General features: G+C 41.3%; 21 non-coding genes across 21 annotated transcripts; all 21 read right to left on the reverse strand.

Moving 5' to 3' along the window:
- Window positions 1-693: 693 nt before the first annotated feature.
- On the reverse strand, window positions 694-915 carry LOC124322563. The gene has a single exon (XR_006914842.1). It is a non-coding gene; the product is annotated as a small nucleolar RNA U3 (small nucleolar RNA).
- Window positions 916-1,669: 754 nt separating this feature from the next.
- Window positions 1,670-1,788, reverse strand: LOC124323121. The gene has a single exon (XR_006915365.1). It is a non-coding gene; the product is annotated as a 5S ribosomal RNA (ribosomal RNA).
- Window positions 1,789-3,917: 2,129 nt separating this feature from the next.
- Window positions 3,918-4,036, reverse strand: LOC124323126. The gene has a single exon (XR_006915370.1). It is a non-coding gene; the product is annotated as a 5S ribosomal RNA (ribosomal RNA).
- Window positions 4,037-4,239: 203 nt separating this feature from the next.
- Window positions 4,240-4,362, reverse strand: LOC124322952. The gene has a single exon (XR_006915203.1). It is a non-coding gene; the product is annotated as a U5 spliceosomal RNA (small nuclear RNA).
- Window positions 4,363-4,936: 574 nt separating this feature from the next.
- LOC124322760 lies at window positions 4,937-5,078 on the reverse strand. Its single transcript, XR_006915025.1, has one exon. It is a non-coding gene; the product is annotated as a U4 spliceosomal RNA (small nuclear RNA).
- A 404-nt stretch (window positions 5,079-5,482) lies between these two features.
- Trnah-gug lies at window positions 5,483-5,572 on the reverse strand. The gene is given in 2 exon segments: window positions 5,483-5,517; window positions 5,536-5,572. It is a non-coding gene; the product is annotated as a tRNA-His (tRNA).
- Window positions 5,573-5,764: 192 nt separating this feature from the next.
- Window positions 5,765-5,928, reverse strand: LOC124322130. Its single transcript, XR_006914481.1, has one exon. It is a non-coding gene; the product is annotated as a U1 spliceosomal RNA (small nuclear RNA).
- Window positions 5,929-6,437: 509 nt separating this feature from the next.
- LOC124322284 lies at window positions 6,438-6,628 on the reverse strand. The gene has a single exon (XR_006914627.1). It is a non-coding gene; the product is annotated as a U2 spliceosomal RNA (small nuclear RNA).
- A 510-nt stretch (window positions 6,629-7,138) lies between these two features.
- LOC124322556 lies at window positions 7,139-7,360 on the reverse strand. Its single transcript, XR_006914835.1, has one exon. It is a non-coding gene; the product is annotated as a small nucleolar RNA U3 (small nucleolar RNA).
- A 754-nt stretch (window positions 7,361-8,114) lies between these two features.
- Window positions 8,115-8,233, reverse strand: LOC124323122. Its single transcript, XR_006915366.1, has one exon. It is a non-coding gene; the product is annotated as a 5S ribosomal RNA (ribosomal RNA).
- Window positions 8,234-9,305: 1,072 nt separating this feature from the next.
- On the reverse strand, window positions 9,306-9,527 carry LOC124322558. Its single transcript, XR_006914837.1, has one exon. It is a non-coding gene; the product is annotated as a small nucleolar RNA U3 (small nucleolar RNA).
- A 754-nt stretch (window positions 9,528-10,281) lies between these two features.
- Window positions 10,282-10,400, reverse strand: LOC124323123. The gene has a single exon (XR_006915367.1). It is a non-coding gene; the product is annotated as a 5S ribosomal RNA (ribosomal RNA).
- A 2,585-nt stretch (window positions 10,401-12,985) lies between these two features.
- On the reverse strand, window positions 12,986-13,104 carry LOC124323062. Its single transcript, XR_006915308.1, has one exon. It is a non-coding gene; the product is annotated as a 5S ribosomal RNA (ribosomal RNA).
- A 203-nt stretch (window positions 13,105-13,307) lies between these two features.
- Window positions 13,308-13,430, reverse strand: LOC124322953. The gene has a single exon (XR_006915204.1). It is a non-coding gene; the product is annotated as a U5 spliceosomal RNA (small nuclear RNA).
- Window positions 13,431-14,004: 574 nt separating this feature from the next.
- LOC124322761 lies at window positions 14,005-14,146 on the reverse strand. Its single transcript, XR_006915026.1, has one exon. It is a non-coding gene; the product is annotated as a U4 spliceosomal RNA (small nuclear RNA).
- A 404-nt stretch (window positions 14,147-14,550) lies between these two features.
- Window positions 14,551-14,640, reverse strand: Trnah-gug. Its single transcript is given in 2 exon segments — window positions 14,551-14,585; window positions 14,604-14,640. It is a non-coding gene; the product is annotated as a tRNA-His (tRNA).
- A 192-nt stretch (window positions 14,641-14,832) lies between these two features.
- Window positions 14,833-14,996, reverse strand: LOC124322131. The gene has a single exon (XR_006914482.1). It is a non-coding gene; the product is annotated as a U1 spliceosomal RNA (small nuclear RNA).
- Window positions 14,997-15,505: 509 nt separating this feature from the next.
- LOC124322281 lies at window positions 15,506-15,696 on the reverse strand. Its single transcript, XR_006914625.1, has one exon. It is a non-coding gene; the product is annotated as a U2 spliceosomal RNA (small nuclear RNA).
- A 510-nt stretch (window positions 15,697-16,206) lies between these two features.
- LOC124322559 lies at window positions 16,207-16,428 on the reverse strand. The gene has a single exon (XR_006914838.1). It is a non-coding gene; the product is annotated as a small nucleolar RNA U3 (small nucleolar RNA).
- A 750-nt stretch (window positions 16,429-17,178) lies between these two features.
- LOC124323124 lies at window positions 17,179-17,297 on the reverse strand. The gene has a single exon (XR_006915368.1). It is a non-coding gene; the product is annotated as a 5S ribosomal RNA (ribosomal RNA).
- A 1,071-nt stretch (window positions 17,298-18,368) lies between these two features.
- LOC124322560 lies at window positions 18,369-18,590 on the reverse strand. Its single transcript, XR_006914839.1, has one exon. It is a non-coding gene; the product is annotated as a small nucleolar RNA U3 (small nucleolar RNA).
- Between the last annotated feature and the right edge of the window lie 290 nt (window positions 18,591-18,880).

Genomic DNA, 18,880 nt, shown 5'->3' on the forward strand with positions numbered 1-18,880 from the left:
CTTAGCTTGCGTTGCATAAGGATCTCAGAGCCAGAGAGATTAGATAGAGCTGCCCGAAGAAACCACCAACGTACAAGCCTCTCGGCGTACAGCCGAGAGGCTACTAGACGTCCTCCAACCTCTTTGTTGCTGAAAGATATTTGAAACGCCGTGCGCGAAGCGCACGGCACAGCCGAGAGGCTTGTACGTTGGTGGTTTCTTCGGGCAGCTCTATCTAATCTCTCTGGCTCTGAGATCCTTATGCAACGCAAGCTAAGTAAAGCGCGAAGCGCACGGCACAGCCGAGAGGCTTGTACGTTGGTGGTTTCTTCGGGCAGCTCTATCTAATCTCTCTGACTCTGAGATCCTTATGCAACGCAAGCTAAGTAAGGGAAGCAATCGTTAGCCTTATGACACTTGGATTGTTGGCTCATTGATCGGACATCCCCGGAACGAGAAAATTAAAAATGACAGTTAGCCACAAAAGACAGTGACGACAAAAGCTCTGAACGATAATTAATCATGATTAAATAACAATAACTAAAAGAATGCAATACGATCATAAAGTCATGACACATCCTCAAATTGACCAACCTCACTTTCACAATTTATTTTGCCATACAAGCAGATGATTTAAGGACACGAATACCTGGAATTATTATTAAGATGTATCTCTTTAGATTTTCAAGAATTTAAATTTGTTTTATCATCTCAACCACTCTGAACACGCTAGTTTCCTTCCGCTATTTCACATGGATTTAACGGAAACGGTCCTCAATGACTGTGTTTGATGCTGTCGAGACAGCTACACTCACAGCCTGTTTCACGCTCAGAAACCAGCGTCTTAACTCGTCATCGTGGGTTGAAAGGAGACAGGTTTCTGGTGGGAAACAAGTCAAGATATACTACAGAAATGATCCTGTGAAGTATGATCTTAAATGCAATGTTATTTTGCAGAACTCTAAATAAGGTTTGTACGATCAATGAGCTTTGGCGTAAATTACAGTGCATAGATCGATATTTCGGAATATTAAATTGAGATTTGCAATACTTGACGCACACAGTACATACATTGTCAGGTCTTGCATTTTGTTCATTTATTGAAACACCGAGAAGCTCTTTAATAGTTATAGAACAAGTGACGAGACCAATTTTGGACACAATAAAGAATCCGCGTGCTCATCAAATCAATTTATTACAGTAATGTATTATCGATTGAGAGCCCATTTATCAGCTGGGTGTTTGGCGTGCACCTATAATCCTGCTTCGGGGAGGCTTGGTAGAGTGGATGGCTTGAGTTTAGGAGCCCTGTTTCGTGATACCGCATGTTGATCAGGTGCCCGCACTAAGCTTGACATCAGCATGGATCTGCTAGAGGAATCTAGTAGGTGCAGGTTAGCTAAGGAGGAGCGTAGTGGGTCAGGAGGGAAACCTAGCAGCCAAAAGTTCCCGTGTTCGGCAGTAGTGGGATCGTGCCAGTGAGTGGGCGTCATGCAACAGCCTCAACAAAATAGCCAAACCTCTATCTTTTTTTTTGTCGTTAAAACTACCGAGATCAAACAAACATGCGTTCTACAATATATGGTATCATTAATCAAAGTCCCAGCAATACCCTTTTCAACTAATACCTAAAGAATACATTATATTCCATGTCTCATCTAACTTGGGGAGCAAAAATAAAATTACACCATGCCAACAGCATCCCGTATTCCCAAGCGGTCACCCATCCAAGTACTAACGGGACCCGACATAGCTTAACTTCCGGGAGCTGACGAGACCGGGTGAGTTCTATGTGGTGTGGCCGTTGACATCAATTCAGTCGCCATTACCCGACCATATTCGCCTCTAAATCTAGTTCTAATGCTTGCTTACTTTCTGTTCGAAATACACACCAACCTTAGCCAAACAAACGAGGACATATAAGTACATTTGTCAATGGACAACCGAATATAAAATTTGATAATATTTCCAAACGCCACTATTTTTGGCTAACTGTCATTTTTAATTTTCTCGTTCCGGGGATGTCCGATCAATGAGCCAACAATCCAAGTGTCATAAGGCTAACGATTGCTTCCCTTACTTAGCTTGCGTTGCATAAGGATCTCAGAGTCAGAGAGATTAGATAGAGCTGCCCGAAGAAACCACCAACGTACAAGCCTCTCGGCTGTGCCGTGCGCTTCGCGCTTTACTTAGCTTGCGTTGCATAAGGATCTCAGAGCCAGAGAGATTAGATAGAGCTGCCCGAAGAAACCACCAACGTACAAGCCTCTCGGCTGTGCCGTGCGCTTCGCGCACGGCGTTTCAAATATCTTTCAGCAACAAAGAGGTTGGAGGACGTCTAGTAGCCTCTCGGCTGTACTTTCTGTTCGAAATACACACCAACCTTAGCCAAACAAACGAGGACATATAAGTACATTTGTCAATGGACAACCGAATATAAAATTTGATAATATTTCCAAACGCCACTATTTTTGGCTAACTGTCATTTTTAATTTTCTCGTTCCGGGGATGTCCGATCAATGAGCCAACAATCCAAGTGTCATAAGGCTAACGATTGCTTCCCTTACTTAGCTTGCGTTGCATAAGGATCTCAGAGTCAGAGAGATTAGATAGAGCTGCCCGAAGAAACCACCAACGTACAAGCCTCTCGGCTGTGCCGTGCGCTTCGCGCTTTACTTAGCTTGCGTTGCATAAGGATCTCAGAGCCAGAGAGATTAGATAGAGCTGCCCGAAGAAACCACCAACGTACAAGCCTCTCGGCTGTGCCGTGCGCTTCGCGCACGGCGTTTCAAATATCTTTCAGCAACAAAGAGGTTGGAGGACGTCTAGTAGCCTCTCGGCTGTACTTTCTGTTCGAAATACACACCAACCTTAGCCAAACAAACGAGGACATATAAGTACATTTGTCAATGGACAACCGAATATAAAATTTGATAATATTTCCAAACGCTACTATTTTTGGCTAACTGTCATTTTTAATTTTCTCGTTCCGGGGATGTCCGATCAATGAGCCAACAATCCAAGTGTCATAAGGCTAACGATTGCTTCCCTTACTTAGCTTGCGTTGCATAAGGATCTCAGAGTCAGAGAGATTAGATAGAGCTGCCCGAAGAAACCACCAACGTACAAGCCTCTCGGCTGTGCCGTGCGCTTCGCGCTTTACTTAGCTTGCGTTGCATAAGGATCTCAGAGCCAGAGAGATTAGATAGAGCTGCCCGAAGAAACCACCAACGTACAAGCCTCTCGGCTGTGCCGTGCGCTTCGCGCACGGCGTTTCAAATATCTTTCAGCAACAAAGAGGTTGGAGGACGTCTAGTAGCCTCTCGGCTGTACTTTCTGTTCGAAATACACACCAACCTTAGCCAAACAAACGAGGACATATAAGTACATTTGTCAATGGACAACCGAATATAAAATTTGATAATATTTCCAAACGCCACTATTTTTGGCTAACTGTCATTTTTAATTTTCTCGTTCCGGGGATGTCCGATCAATGAGCCAACAATCCAAGTGTCATAAGGCTAACGATTGCTTCCCTTACTTAGCTTGCGTTGCATAAGGATCTCAGAGTCAGAGAGATTAGATAGAGCTGCCCGAAGAAACCACCAACGTACAAGCCTCTCGGCTGTGCCGTGCGCTTCGCGCTTTACTTAGCTTGCGTTGCATAAGGATCTCAGAGCCAGAGAGATTAGATAGAGCTGCCCGAAGAAACCACCAACGTACAAGCCTCTCGGCTGTGCCGTGCGCTTCGCGCACGGCGTTTCAAATATCTTTCAGCAACAAAGAGGTTGGAGGACGTCTAGTAGGCAATATCCAGTAAAAAATACGTTCCTTCCATTTTCAACTAATGCCAAAATAATACATTGTAGTCCATGTAGTATCACCCATCTTGGGAAGCACTTCAATTCAATTGGATTCACAAAAATAAAATAATTCCATGCCAACAGCATCCCGTATTCCCAAGCGGTCACCCATCCAAGTACTAACGGGACCCGACATAGCTTAACTTCCGGGAGCTGACGAGACCGGGTGAGTTCTATGTGGTTTGGCCGTTGACATTAAACTAGACGCAATTACCCGACCATATTCGCCTCTAATCTATTACTTGTGCTTGAGATTTATCTTTTTGAAATACACACTAATCTTACCAAAACCACCGAAAAACTATCAGTTTGTCATTTTACAAATGTTGTCAGTATGTAGTAGTAGAATATCTTTGTTTCCGCATACAGACGTTTTTAATTTTTCATTTATTCAAAGTGCCCAATCAGAAGACCGGGCGTTAAAAAAATAAGTCATATAGACTCATCAATGCTCCTAACCACGGAAATCTTTAGTAAAAGGCGAAAGATTTATCCGGGTATTGATTAGAAACCAGAGTAAATAACAGTGGTATGCCTTGTATTTATATTCATTTCAAAATTTTGAAGTGCGCTTGTAAGGTTTTTTTTCGAAACATGCGTTTACATATCAAAATCCTTGTGCAATTCTTTATCAATGGGTACAGTTATTTTAAAGTAAATATCATGTATAAAGCTCGTTAACATGTTTTTGAACGAAACAGTTGTGCGCAGTGTTATTTTTGAAAAAAATGAACGATCTTTATGGTACAAGCCCAACACGTAGGTGGTGGGATCAGATGTTTACCCCGACATTCACCCTACAGCGGTTAACAATTTATTGAACTTCCCCTTTAAACATGGTGGAATCTTTTCACCTTGTCATTTGGAATCACCTTTTCAAATATTTTCCCCGTGTTCACAATGTTCCAACTGACTGATATTAATGGCCTTCAGCGAACGAATTAATCAGCCTTGTCTGACGTGCAATACCAACTAAATGGAAACAAAAATCACTTATACGATTTCACTTTCACCGTTTAATGTTATAAACACACTATGCAACACTCCAATTTTTCTAACTGACTGTAATTTTTTTTTTCTTGTACGCTGAAATGCTCCTGATGGAGCTATCAAAAATTGCCGACGACAAAGATTATTTCACTTCATCGTGGCGGGGTATTGGTTAAAGTTTTCAACTAGCAATAATCACACCTCGGGAGACCCTCATTGGTTATGATATTGCCACTGCGCAAAGCTAAATTATAATCAGAAAAGCAAGTCTACTTAAGCATTTGCTGAATTCGTTCTGCTTGGACGTGTTGGACCAACAATTTCGTTCAGAAATATTCATTTAGATTACCCTAGGCAAATTTTAATTTCCATCTCCCATTGGACTAATACCAACAGGGGACAGTTCATTACATACATGAAATAATTTTTGTCTTAATATCGGGTCAAATACTTGAAATTCTGTAAATGTGTATTTTTCTTCCATACATTTCAACAACTTCCTGCACACACAAAAAAAGGGAGGGGGAATTTCAGGTTTTCATTCCAAATTGTTTTTCACATTATGAACTATTGAAGTGAGCGAGCATTACTTTCCAACCAAACAAAATTTATAGTTAATCTGCGTGTTGACGTGAAAAATCAGTTTTCAGTGCCGTGACCAGGATTCGAACCTGGGTTACTACGGATTCATATCTAGTAGGTACCACAACGTAGGGTCCTAACCACTAGACGATCACGGCCAATCCATTGGCCATGATGATTTATATTAAAGTAGCTAAACATGAATTTCATTACTTTGTTGTTTCTTCCCAGAAAGAAAATCTGATGCTTCGCGTATTCCCAAGCGGTCAACCCTACCGTTTACTAACGGGACCAGATTTAGTTCAACTTCCGGCAGATGACAAGAATTTTTCTTACATTTATAGTGTGTTCAGGGAACGGCGCGAACGCAGTCCCCCACTACCAAAAATTGTACTCCCGAGTTAATCACATTTGGATTAATCGCAAGGGTCAGCCCATCCTTAGTGCAATGGAAAGGCCTCGCCCTGGAGGAACCACCTTGGTGATCATGGTTGCCTCTGAGCCAGGTAAGTATGATTGTGGATGCTTTTTCACTTTGTTTAATACTTTGTATACAGCAGAACAATATTGACAAAGAGTGTTCAAGTATTTGACTGACGTTTAGAGAATACCACCCACTTTCTTTCATCGACTTGAATTACGAACTCGAGCAAAATATAGTAAATAAAGCTCAGTATTTATTTCATGGTCTTGATCTTTGCAAATACTTTTCAAGAAACAAATTGCTTGTTTTTTTTCATTTGGTCGTCCAATTGGCAAATAAGAAAATAAGAAAATCGACTTTTCATATGAAAATACACGCATCTTCATATTTTAAAAAAAAACATCACATCGAAAGATGAACAGTACTAATTAGTTAACACAATCAAGTACGTATTTTTTTATGCTTTTCTTGATATTACGAAAAAAATACAATTAGAAAAAATTACAAACATGTCTACATGACAGTTTTGCAATTATACATGGTCTTTTATTATACGGTGCTAAGACAATTTCTGTTTTATTCAATATGTTCTCCCTCATAGAGGGTGAGCCGATCCCGGAGGTACTGCAATACCGGGTCAACCCGTGGCGGAAGCAGTGCAAGCACTGTATTCCCACCGTATGCCAAAAATCAGTTTAATATTCTGGGGTCCATTTGAACCCGTATCAGATATTAAGCTGATAAGAACAGATACTACACTTTGATCTTAGCCAAAAGGCCGAGAAGCGATAATGTTACAAGGATTACTGCCCAAAATAACCACTGAGGTTCAACACATTTCCGGTGGTGTACGAAGAATACTCATATCACTCAAAACATTCAAGAAATGCTATAAAATATTGAGTTGTTCATTTTTCCAGACGCGACCACTTGATGCTTATAAAGTTCATTTTCATTTGTTTTATTATGCTCATACTGTATTAAGGGAGATACAATTTACGCTGAAGGCGTTGCAAATTTTACTCTCGTTATCACACTAGGTCCTTTTTTTTCAGAATATGGCTTTGCCACGCCACCTGACGACAAAAGCTCTGAACGATAATTAATCATGATTAAATAACAATAACTAAAAGAATGCAATACGATCATAAAGTCATGACACATCCTCAAATTGACCAACCTCACTTTCACAATTTATTTTGCCATACAAGCAGATGATTTAAGGACACGAATACCTGGAATTATTATTAAGATGTATCTCTTTAGATTTTCAAGAATTTAAATTTGTTTTATCATCTCAACCACTCTGAACACGCTAGTTTCCTTCCGCTATTTCACATGGATTTAACGGAAACGGTCCTCAATGACTGTGTTTGATGCTGTCGAGACAGCTACACTCACAGCCTGTTTCACGCTCAGAAACCAGCGTCTTAACTCGTCATCGTGGGTTGAAAGGAGACAAGTTTCTGGTGGGAAACAAGTCAAGATATACTACAGAAATGATCCTGTGAAGTATGATCTTAAATGCAATGTTATTTTGCAGAACTCTAAATAAGGTTTGTACGATCAATGAGCTTTGGCGTAAATTACAGTGCATAGATCGATATTTCGGAATATTAAATTGAGATTTGCAATACTTGACGCACACAGTACATACATTGTCAGGTCTTGCATTTTGTTCATTTATTGAAACACCGAGAAGCTCTTTAATAGTTATAGAACAAGTGACGAGACCAATTTTGGACACAATAAAGAATCCGCGTGCTCATCAAATCAATTTATTACAGTAATGTATTATCGATTGAGAGCCCATTTATCAGCTGGGTGTTTGGCGTGCACCTATAATCCTGCTTCGGGGAGGCTTGGTAGAGTGGATGGCTTGAGTTTAGGAGCCCTGTTTCGTGATACCGCATGTTGATCAGGTGCCCGCACTAAGCTTGACATCAGCATGGATCTGCTAGAGGAATCTAGTAGGTGCAGGTTAGCTAAGGAGGAGCGTAGTGGGTCAGGAGGGAAACCTAGCAGCCAAAAGTTCCCGTGTTCGGCAGTAGTGGGATCGTGCCAGTGAGTGGGCGTCATGCAACAGCCTCAACAAAATAGCCAAACCTCTATCTTTTTTTTTGTCGTTAAAACTACCGAGATCAAACAAACATGCGTTCTACAATATATGGTATCATTAATCAAAGTCCCAGCAATACCCTTTTCAACTAATACCTAAAGAATACATTATATTCCATGTCTCATCTAACTTGGGGAGCAAAAATAAAATTACACCATGCCAACAGCATCCCGTATTCCCAAGCGGTCACCCATCCAAGTACTAACGGGACCCGACATAGCTTAACTTCCGGGAGCTGACGAGACCGGGTGAGTTCTATGTGGTGTGGCCGTTGACATCAATTCAGTCGCCATTACCCGACCATATTCGCCTCTAAATCTAGTTCTAATGCTTGCTTACTTTCTGTTCGAAATACACACCAACCTTAGCCAAACAAACGAGGACATATAAGTACATTTGTCAATGGACAACCGAATATAAAATTTGATAATATTTCCAAACGCCACTATTTTTGGCTAACTGTCATTTTTAATTTTCTCGTTCCGGGGATGTCCGATCAATGAGCCAACAATCCAAGTGTCATAAGGCTAACGATTGCTTCCCTTACTTAGCTTGCGTTGCATAAGGATCTCAGAGTCAGAGAGATTAGATAGAGCTGCCCGAAGAAACCACCAACGTACAAGCCTCTCGGCTGTGCCGTGCGCTTCGCGCTTTACTTAGCTTGCGTTGCATAAGGATCTCAGAGCCAGAGAGATTAGATAGAGCTGCCCGAAGAAACCACCAACGTACAAGCCTCTCGGCGTACAGCCGAGAGGCTACTAGACGTCCTCCAACCTCTTTGTTGCTGAAAGATATTTGAAACGCCGTGCGCGAAGCGCACGGCACAGCCGAGAGGCTTGTACGTTGGTGGTTTCTTCGGGCAGCTCTATCTAATCTCTCTGGCTCTGAGATCCTTATGCAACGCAAGCTAAGTAAAGCGCGAAGCGCACGGCACAGCCGAGAGGCTTGTACGTTGGTGGTTTCTTCGGGCAGCTCTATCTAATCTCTCTGACTCTGAGATCCTTATGCAACGCAAGCTAAGTAAGGGAAGCAATCGTTAGCCTTATGACACTTGGATTGTTGGCTCATTGATCGGACATCCCCGGAACGAGAAAATTAAAAATGACAGTTAGCCACAAAAGACAGTGACGACAAAAGCTCTGAACGATAATTAATCATGATTAAATAACAATAACTAAAAGAATGCAATACGATCATAAAGTCATGACACATCCTCAAATTGACCAACCTCACTTTCACAATTTATTTTGCCATACAAGCAGATGATTTAAGGACACGAATACCTGGAATTATTATTAAGATGTATCTCTTTAGATTTTCAAGAATTTAAATTTGTTTTATCATCTCAACCACTCTGAACACGCTAGTTTCCTTCCGCTATTTCACATGGATTTAACGGAAACGGTCCTCAATGACTGTGTTTGATGCTGTCGAGACAGCTACACTCACAGCCTGTTTCACGCTCAGAAACCAGCGTCTTAACTCGTCATCGTGGGTTGAAAGGAGACAAGTTTCTGGTGGGAAACAAGTCAAGATATACTACAGAAATGATCCTGTGAAGTATGATCTTAAATGCAATGTTATTTTGCAGAACTCTAAATAAGGTTTGTACGATCAATGAGCTTTGGCGTAAATTACAGTGCATAGATCGATATTTCGGAATATTAAATTGAGATTTGCAATACTTGACGCACACAGTACATACATTGTCAGGTCTTGCATTTTGTTCATTTATTGAAACACCGAGAAGCTCTTTAATAGTTATAGAACAAGTGACGAGACCAATTTTGGACACAATAAAGAATCCGCGTGCTCATCAAATCAATTTATTACAGTAATGTATTATCGATTGAGAGCCCATTTATCAGCTGGGTGTTTGGCGTGCACCTATAATCCTGCTTCGGGGAGGCTTGGTAGAGTGGATGGCTTGAGTTTAGGAGCCCTGTTTCGTGATACCGCATGTTGATCAGGTGCCCGCACTAAGCTTGACATCAGCATGGATCTGCTAGAGGAATCTAGTAGGTGCAGGTTAGCTAAGGAGGAGCGTAGTGGGTCAGGAGGGAAACCTAGCAGCCAAAAGTTCCCGTGTTCGGCAGTAGTGGGATCGTGCCAGTGAGTGGGCGTCATGCAACAGCCTCAACAAAATAGCCAAACCTCTATCTTTTTTTTTGTCGTTAAAACTACCGAGATCAAACAAACATGCGTTCTACAATATATGGTATCATTAATCAAAGTCCCAGCAATACCCTTTTCAACTAATACCTAAAGAATACATTATATTCCATGTCTCATCTAACTTGGGGAGCAAAAATAAAATTACACCATGCCAACAGCATCCCGTATTCCCAAGCGGTCACCCATCCAAGTACTAACGGGACCCGACATAGCTTAACTTCCGGGAGCTGACGAGACCGGGTGAGTTCTATGTGGTGTGGCCGTTGACATCAATTCAGTCGCCATTACCCGACCATATTCGCCTCTAAATCTAGTTCTAATGCTTGCTTACTTTCTGTTCGAAATACACACCAACCTTAGCCAAACAAACGAGGACATATAAGTACATTTGTCAATGGACAACCGAATATAAAATTTGATAATATTTCCAAACGCCACTATTTTTGGCTAACTGTCATTTTTAATTTTCTCGTTCCGGGGATGTCCGATCAATGAGCCAACAATCCAAGTGTCATAAGGCTAACGATTGCTTCCCTTACTTAGCTTGCGTTGCATAAGGATCTCAGAGTCAGAGAGATTAGATAGAGCTGCCCGAAGAAACCACCAACGTACAAGCCTCTCGGCTGTGCCGTGCGCTTCGCGCTTTACTTAGCTTGCGTTGCATAAGGATCTCAGAGCCAGAGAGATTAGATAGAGCTGCCCGAAGAAACCACCAACGTACAAGCCTCTCGGCTGTGCCGTGCGCTTCGCGCACGGCGTTTCAAATATCTTTCAGCAACAAAGAGGTTGGAGGACGTCTAGTAGCCTCTCGGCTGTACTTTCTGTTCGAAATACACACCAACCTTAGCCAAACAAACGAGGACATATAAGTACATTTGTCAATGGACAACCGAATATAAAATTTGATAATATTTCCAAACGCCACTATTTTTGGCTAACTGTCATTTTTAATTTTCTCGTTCCGGGGATGTCCGATCAATGAGCCAACAATCCAAGTGTCATAAGGCTAACGATTGCTTCCCTTACTTAGCTTGCGTTGCATAAGGATCTCAGAGTCAGAGAGATTAGATAGAGCTGCCCGAAGAAACCACCAACGTACAAGCCTCTCGGCTGTGCCGTGCGCTTCGCGCTTTACTTAGCTTGCGTTGCATAAGGATCTCAGAGCCAGAGAGATTAGATAGAGCTGCCCGAAGAAACCACCAACGTACAAGCCTCTCGGCTGTACGTTAAAACGAGGACATATAAGTACATTTGTCAATGGACAACCGAATATAAAATTTGATAATATTTCCAAACGCCACTATTTTTGGCTAACTGTCATTTTTAATTTTCTCGTTCCGGGGATGTCCGATCAATGAGCCAACAATCCAAGTGTCATAAGGCTAACGATTGCTTCCCTTACTTAGCTTGCGTTGCATAAGGATCTCAGAGTCAGAGAGATTAGATAGAGCTGCCCGAAGAAACCACCAACGTACAAGCCTCTCGGCTGTGCCGTGCGCTTCGCGCTTTACTTAGCTTGCGTTGCATAAGGATCTCAGAGCCAGAGAGATTAGATAGAGCTGCCCGAAGAAACCACCAACGTACAAGCCTCTCGGCTGTGCCGTGCGCTTCGCGCACGGCGTTTCAAATATCTTTCAGCAACAAAGAGGTTGGAGGACGTCTAGTAGCCTCTCGGCTGTACTTTCTGTTCGAAATACACACCAACCTTAGCCAAACAAACGAGGACATATAAGTACATTTGTCAATGGACAACCGAATATAAAATTTGATAATATTTCCAAACGCCACTATTTTTGGCTAACTGTCATTTTTAATTTTCTCGTTCCGGGGATGTCCGATCAATGAGCCAACAATCCAAGTGTCATAAGGCTAACGATTGCTTCCCTTACTTAGCTTGCGTTGCATAAGGATCTCAGAGTCAGAGAGATTAGATAGAGCTGCCCGAAGAAACCACCAACGTACAAGCCTCTCGGCTGTGCCGTGCGCTTCGCGCTTTACTTAGCTTGCGTTGCATAAGGATCTCAGAGCCAGAGAGATTAGATAGAGCTGCCCGAAGAAACCACCAACGTACAAGCCTCTCGGCTGTGCCGTGCGCTTCGCGCACGGCGTTTCAAATATCTTTCAGCAACAAAGAGGTTGGAGGACGTCTAGTAGCCTCTCGGCTGTACTTTCTGTTCGAAATACACACCAACCTTAGCCAAACAAACGAGGACATATAAGTACATTTGTCAATGGACAACCGAATATAAAATTTGATAATATTTCCAAACGCCACTATTTTTGGCTAACTGTCATTTTTAATTTTCTCGTTCCGGGGATGTCCGATCAATGAGCCAACAATCCAAGTGTCATAAGGCTAACGATTGCTTCCCTTACTTAGCTTGCGTTGCATAAGGATCTCAGAGTCAGAGAGATTAGATAGAGCTGCCCGAAGAAACCACCAACGTACAAGCCTCTCGGCTGTGCCGTGCGCTTCGCGCTTTACTTAGCTTGCGTTGCATAAGGATCTCAGAGCCAGAGAGATTAGATAGAGCTGCCCGAAGAAACCACCAACGTACAAGCCTCTCGGCTGTGCCGTGCGCTTCGCGCACGGCGTTTCAAATATCTTTCAGCAACAAAGAGGTTGGAGGACGTCTAGTAGCCTCTCGGCTGTGCCGTGCGCTTCGCGCACGGCGTTTCAAATATCTTTCAGCAACAAAGAGGTTGGAGGACGTCTAGTAGGCAATATCCAGTAAAAAATACGTTCCTTCCATTTTCAACTAATGCCAAAATAATACATTGTAGTCCATGTAGTATCACCCATCTTGGGAAGCACTTCAATTCAATTGGATTCACAAAAATAAAATAATTCCATGCCAACAGCATCCCGTATTCCCAAGCGGTCACCCATCCAAGTACTAACGGGACCCGACATAGCTTAACTTCCGGGAGCTGACGAGACCGGGTGAGTTCTATGTGGTATGGCCGTTGACATTAAACTAGACGCAATTACCCGACCATATTCGCCTCTAATCTATTACTTGTGCTTGAGATTTATCTTTTTGAAATACACACTAATCTTACCAAAACCACCGAAAAACTATCAGTTTGTCATTTTACAAATGTTGTCAGTATGTAGTAGTAGAATATCTTTGTTTCCGCATACAGACGTTTTTAATTTTTCATTTATTCAAAGTGCCCAATCAGAAGACCGGGCGTTAAAAAAATAAGTCATATAGACTCATCAATGCTCCTAACCACGGAAATCTTTAGTAAAAGGCGAAAGATTTATCCGGGTATTGATTAGAAACCAGAGTAAATAACAGTGGTATGCCTTGTATTTATATTCATTTCAAAATTTTGAAGTGCGCTTGTAAGGTTTTTTTTCGAAACATGCGTTTACATATCAAAATCCTTGTGCAATTCTTTATCAATGGGTACAGTTATTTTAAAGTAAATATCATGTATAAAGCTCGTTAACATGTTTTTGAACGAAACAGTTGTGCGCAGTGTTATTTTTGAAAAAAATGAACGATCTTTATGGTACAAGCCCAACACGTAGGTGGTGGGATCAGATGTTTACCCCGACATTCACCCTACAGCGGTTAACAATTTATTGAACTTCCCCTTTAAACATGGTGGAATCTTTTCACCTTGTCATTTGGAATCACCTTTTCAAATATTTTCCCCGTGTTCACAATGTTCCAACTGACTGATATTAATGGCCTTCAGCGAACGAATTAATCAGCCTTGTCTGACGTGCAATACCAACTAAATGGAAACAAAAATCACTTATACGATTTCACTTTCACCGTTTAATGTTATAAACACACTATGCAACACTCCAATTTTTCTAACTGACTGTAATTTTTTTTTTCTTGTACGCTGAAATGCTCCTGATGGAGCTATCAAAAATTGCCGACGACAAAGATTATTTCACTTCATCGTGGCGGGGTATTGGTTAAAGTTTTCAACTAGCAATAATCACACCTCGGGAGACCCTCATTGGTTATGATATTGCCACTGCGCAAAGCTAAATTATAATCAGAAAAGCAAGTCTACTTAAGCATTTGCTGAATTCGTTCTGCTTGGACGTGTTGGACCAACAATTTCGTTCAGAAATATTCATTTAGATTACCCTAGGCAAATTTTAATTTCCATCTCCCATTGGACTAATACCAACAGGGGACAGTTCATTACATACATGAAATAATTTTTGTCTTAATATCGGGTCAAATACTTGAAATTCTGTAAATGTGTATTTTTCTTCCATACATTTCAACAACTTCCTGCACACACAAAAAAAGGGAGGGGGAATTTCAGGTTTTCATTCCAAATTGTTTTTCACATTATGAACTATTGAAGTGAGCGAGCATTACTTTCCAACCAAACAAAATTTATAGTTAATCTGCGTGTTGACGTGAAAAATCAGTTTTCAGTGCCGTGACCAGGATTCGAACCTGGGTTACTACGGATTCATATCTAGTAGGTACCACAACGTAGGGTCCTAACCACTAGACGATCACGGCCAATCCATTGGCCATGATGATTTATATTAAAGTAGCTAAACATGAATTTCATTACTTTGTTGTTTCTTCCCAGAAAGAAAATCTGATGCTTCGCGTATTCCCAAGCGGTCAACCCTACCGTTTACTAACGGGACCAGATTTAGTTCAACTTCCGGCAGATGACAAGAATTTTTCTTACATTTATAGTGTGTTCAGGGAACGGCGCGAACGCAGTCCCCCACTACCAAAAATTGTACTCCCGAGTTAATCACATTTGGATTAATCGCAAGGGTCAGCCCATCCTTAGTGCAATGGAAAGGCCTCGCCCTGGAGGAACCACCTTGGTGATCATGGTTGCCTCTGAGCCAGGTAAGTATGATTGTGGATGCTTTTTCACTTTGTTTAATACTTTGTATACAGCAGAACAATATTGACAAAGAGTGTTCAAGTATTTGACTGACGTTTAGAGAATACCACCCACTTTCTTTCATCGACTTGAATTACGAACTCGAGCAAAATATAGTAAATAAAGCTCAGTATTTATTTCATGGTCTTGATCTTTGCAAATACTTTTCAAGAAACAAATTGCTTGTTTTTTTTCATTTGGTCGTCCAATTGGCAAATAAGAAAATAAGAAAATCGACTTTTCATATGAAAATACACGCATCTTCATATTTAAAAAAAAAACATCACATCGAAAGATGAACAGTACTAATTAGTTAACACAATCAAGTACGTATTTTTTTATGCTTTTCTTGATATTACGAAAAAAATACAATTAGAAAAAATTACAAACATGTCTACATGACAGTTTTGCAATTATACATGGTCTTTTATTATACGGTGCTAAGACAATTTCTGTTTTATTCAATATGTTCTCCCTCATAGAGGGTGAGCCGATCCCGGAGGTACTGCAATACCGGGTCAACCCGTGGCGGGAGCAGTGCAAGCACTGTATTCCCACCGTATGCCAAAAATCAGTTTAATATTCTGGGGTCCATTTGAACCCGTATCAGATATTAAGCTGATAAGAACAGATACTACACTTTGATCTTAGCCAAAAGGCCGAGAAGCGATAATGTTACAAGGATTACTGCCCAAAATAACCACTGAGGTTCAACACATTTCCGGTGGTGTACGAAGAATACTCATATCACTCAAAACATTCAAGAAATGCTATAAAATATTGAGTTGTTCATTTTTCCAGACGCGACCACTTGATGCTTATAAAGTTCATTTTCATTTGTTTTATTATGCTCATACTGTATTAAGGGAGATACAATTTACGCTGAAGGCGTTGCAAATTTTACTCTCGTTATCACACTAGGTCCTTTTTTTTCAGAATATGGCTTTGCCACGCCACCTGACGACAAAAGCTCTGAACGATAATTAATCATGATTAAATAACAATAACTAAAAGAATGCAATACGATCATAAAGTCATGACACATCCTCAAATTGACCAACCTCACTTTCACAATTTATTTTGCCATACAAGCAGATGATTTAAGGACACGAATACCTGGAATTATTATTAAGATGTATCTCTTTAGATTTTCAAGAATTTAAATTTGTTTTATCATCTCAACCACTCTGAACACGCTAGTTTCCTTCCGCTATTTCACATGGATTTAACGGAAACGGTCCTCAATGACTGTGTTTGATGCTGTCGAGACAGCTACACTCACAGCCTGTTTCACGCTCAGAAACCAGCGTCTTAACTCGTCATCGTGGGTTGAAAGGAGACAAGTTTCTGGTGGGAAACAAGTCAAGATATACTACAGAAATGATCCTGTGAAGTATGATCTTAAATGCAATGTTATTTTGCAGAACTCTAAATAAGGTTTGTACGATCAATGAGCTTTGGCGTAAATTACAGTGCATAGATCGATATTTCGGAATATTAAATTGAGATTTGCAATACTTGACGCACACAGTACATACATTGTCAGGTCTTGCATTTTGTTCATTTATTGAAACACCGAGAAGCTCTTAATAGTTATAGAACAAGTGACGAGACCAATTTTGGACACAATAAAGAATCCGCGTGCTCATCAAATCAATTTATTACAGTAATGTATTATCGATTGAGAGCCCATTTATCAGCTGGGTGTTGGCGTGCACCTATAATCCTGCTTCGGGGAGGCTTGGTAGAGTGGATGGCTTGAGTTTAGGAGCCCTGTTTCGTGATACCGCATGTTGATCAGGTGCCCGCACTAAGCTTGACATCAGCATGGATCTGCTAGAGGAATCTAGTAGGTGCAGGTTAGCTAAGGAGAGCGTAGTGGGTCAGGAGGGAAACCTAGCAGCCAAAAGTTCCGTGTTCGGCAGTAGTGGGATCGTGCCAGTGAGTGGGCGTCATGCAACAGCCTCAACAAAATAGCCAAACCTCTATCTTTTTTTTTGTCGTTAAAACTACCGAGATCAAACAAACATGCGTTCTACAATATATGGTATCATTAATCAAAGTCCCAGCAATACCCTTTTCAACTAATACCTAAAGAATACATTATATTCCATGTCTCATCTAACTTGGGGAGCAAAAATAAAATTACACCATGCCAACAGCATCCCGTATTCCCAAGCGGTCACCCATCCAAGTACTAACGGGACCCGACATAGCTTAACTTCCGGGAGCTGACGAGACCGGGTGAGTTCTATGTGGTGTGGCCGTTGACATCAATTCAGTCGCCATTACCCGACCATATTCGCCTCTAAATCTAGTTCTAATGCTTGCTTACTTTCTGTTCGAAATACACACCAACCTTAGCCAAACAAACGAGGACATATAAGTACATTTGTCAATGGACAACCGAATATAAAATTTGATAATATTTCCAAACGCCACTATTTTTGGCTAACTGTCATTTTAATTTTCTCGTTCCGGGGATGTCCGATCAATGAGCCAACAATCCAAGTGTCATAAGGCTAACGATTGCTTCCCTTACTTAGCTTGCGTTGCATAAGGATCTCAGAGTCAGAGAGATTAGATAGAGCTGCCCGAAGAAACCACCAACGTACAAGCCTCTCGGCTGTGCCGTGCGCTTCGCGCTTTACTTAGCTTGCGTTGCATAAGGATCTCAGAGCCAGAGAGATTAGATAGAGCTGCCCGAAGAAACCACCAACGTACAAGCCTCTCGGCGTACAGCCGAGAGGCTACTAGACGTCCTCCAACCTCTTTGTTGCTGAAAGATATTTGAAACGCCGTGCGCGAAGCGCACGGCACAGCCGAGAGGCTTGTACGTTGGTGGTTTCTTCGGGCAGCTCTATCTAATCTCTCTGGCTCTGAGATCCTTATGCAACGCAAGCTAAGTAAAGCGCGAAGCGCACGGCACAGCCGAGAGGCTTGTACGTTGGTGGTTTCTTCGGGCAGCTCTATCTAATCTCTCTGACTCTGAGATCCTTATGCAACGCAAGCTAAGTAAGGGAAGCAATCGTTAGCCTTATGACACTTGGATTGTTGGCTCATTGATCGGACATCCCCGGAACGAGAAAATTAAAAATGACAGTTAGCCACAAAAGACAGTGACGACAAAAGCTCTGAACGATAATTAATCATGATTAAATAACAATAACTAAAAGAATGCAATACGATCATAAAGTCATGACACATCCTCAAATTGACCAACCTCACTTTCACAATTTATTTTGCCATACAAGCAGATGATTTAAGGACACGAATACCTGGAATTATTATTAAGATGTATCTCTTTAGATTTTCAAGAATTTAAATTTGTTTTATCATCTCAACCACTCTGAACACGCTAGTTTCCTTCCGCTATTTCACATGGATTTAACGGAAACGGTCCTCAATGACTGTGTTTGATGCTGTCGAGACAGCTACACTCACAGCCTGTTTCACGCTCAGAAACCAGCGTCTTAACTCGTCATCGTGGGTTGAAAGGAGACAAGTTTCTGGTGGGAAACAAGTCAAGATATACTACAGAAATGATCCTGTGAAGTATGATCTTAAATGCAATGTTATTTTGCAGAACTCTAAATAAGGTTTGTACGATCAATGAGCTTTGGCGTAAATTACAGTGCATAGATCGATATTTCGGAATATTAAATTGAGATTTGCAATACTGACGCACACAGTACATACATTGTCAGGTCTTGCATTTTGTTCATTTATTGAAACACCGAGAAGCTCTTTAATAGTTATAGAACAAGTGACGAGACCAATTTTGGACACAATAAAGAATCCGCGTGCTCATCAAATCAATTTATTACAGTAATGTATTATCGATTGAGAGCCCAT

This window comes from Daphnia pulicaria, chromosome 1, assembly GCF_021234035.1.
Source record: "Daphnia pulicaria isolate SC F1-1A chromosome 1, SC_F0-13Bv2, whole genome shotgun sequence".
Classification (NCBI taxonomy): domain Eukaryota; kingdom Metazoa; phylum Arthropoda; class Branchiopoda; order Diplostraca; family Daphniidae; genus Daphnia; species Daphnia pulicaria.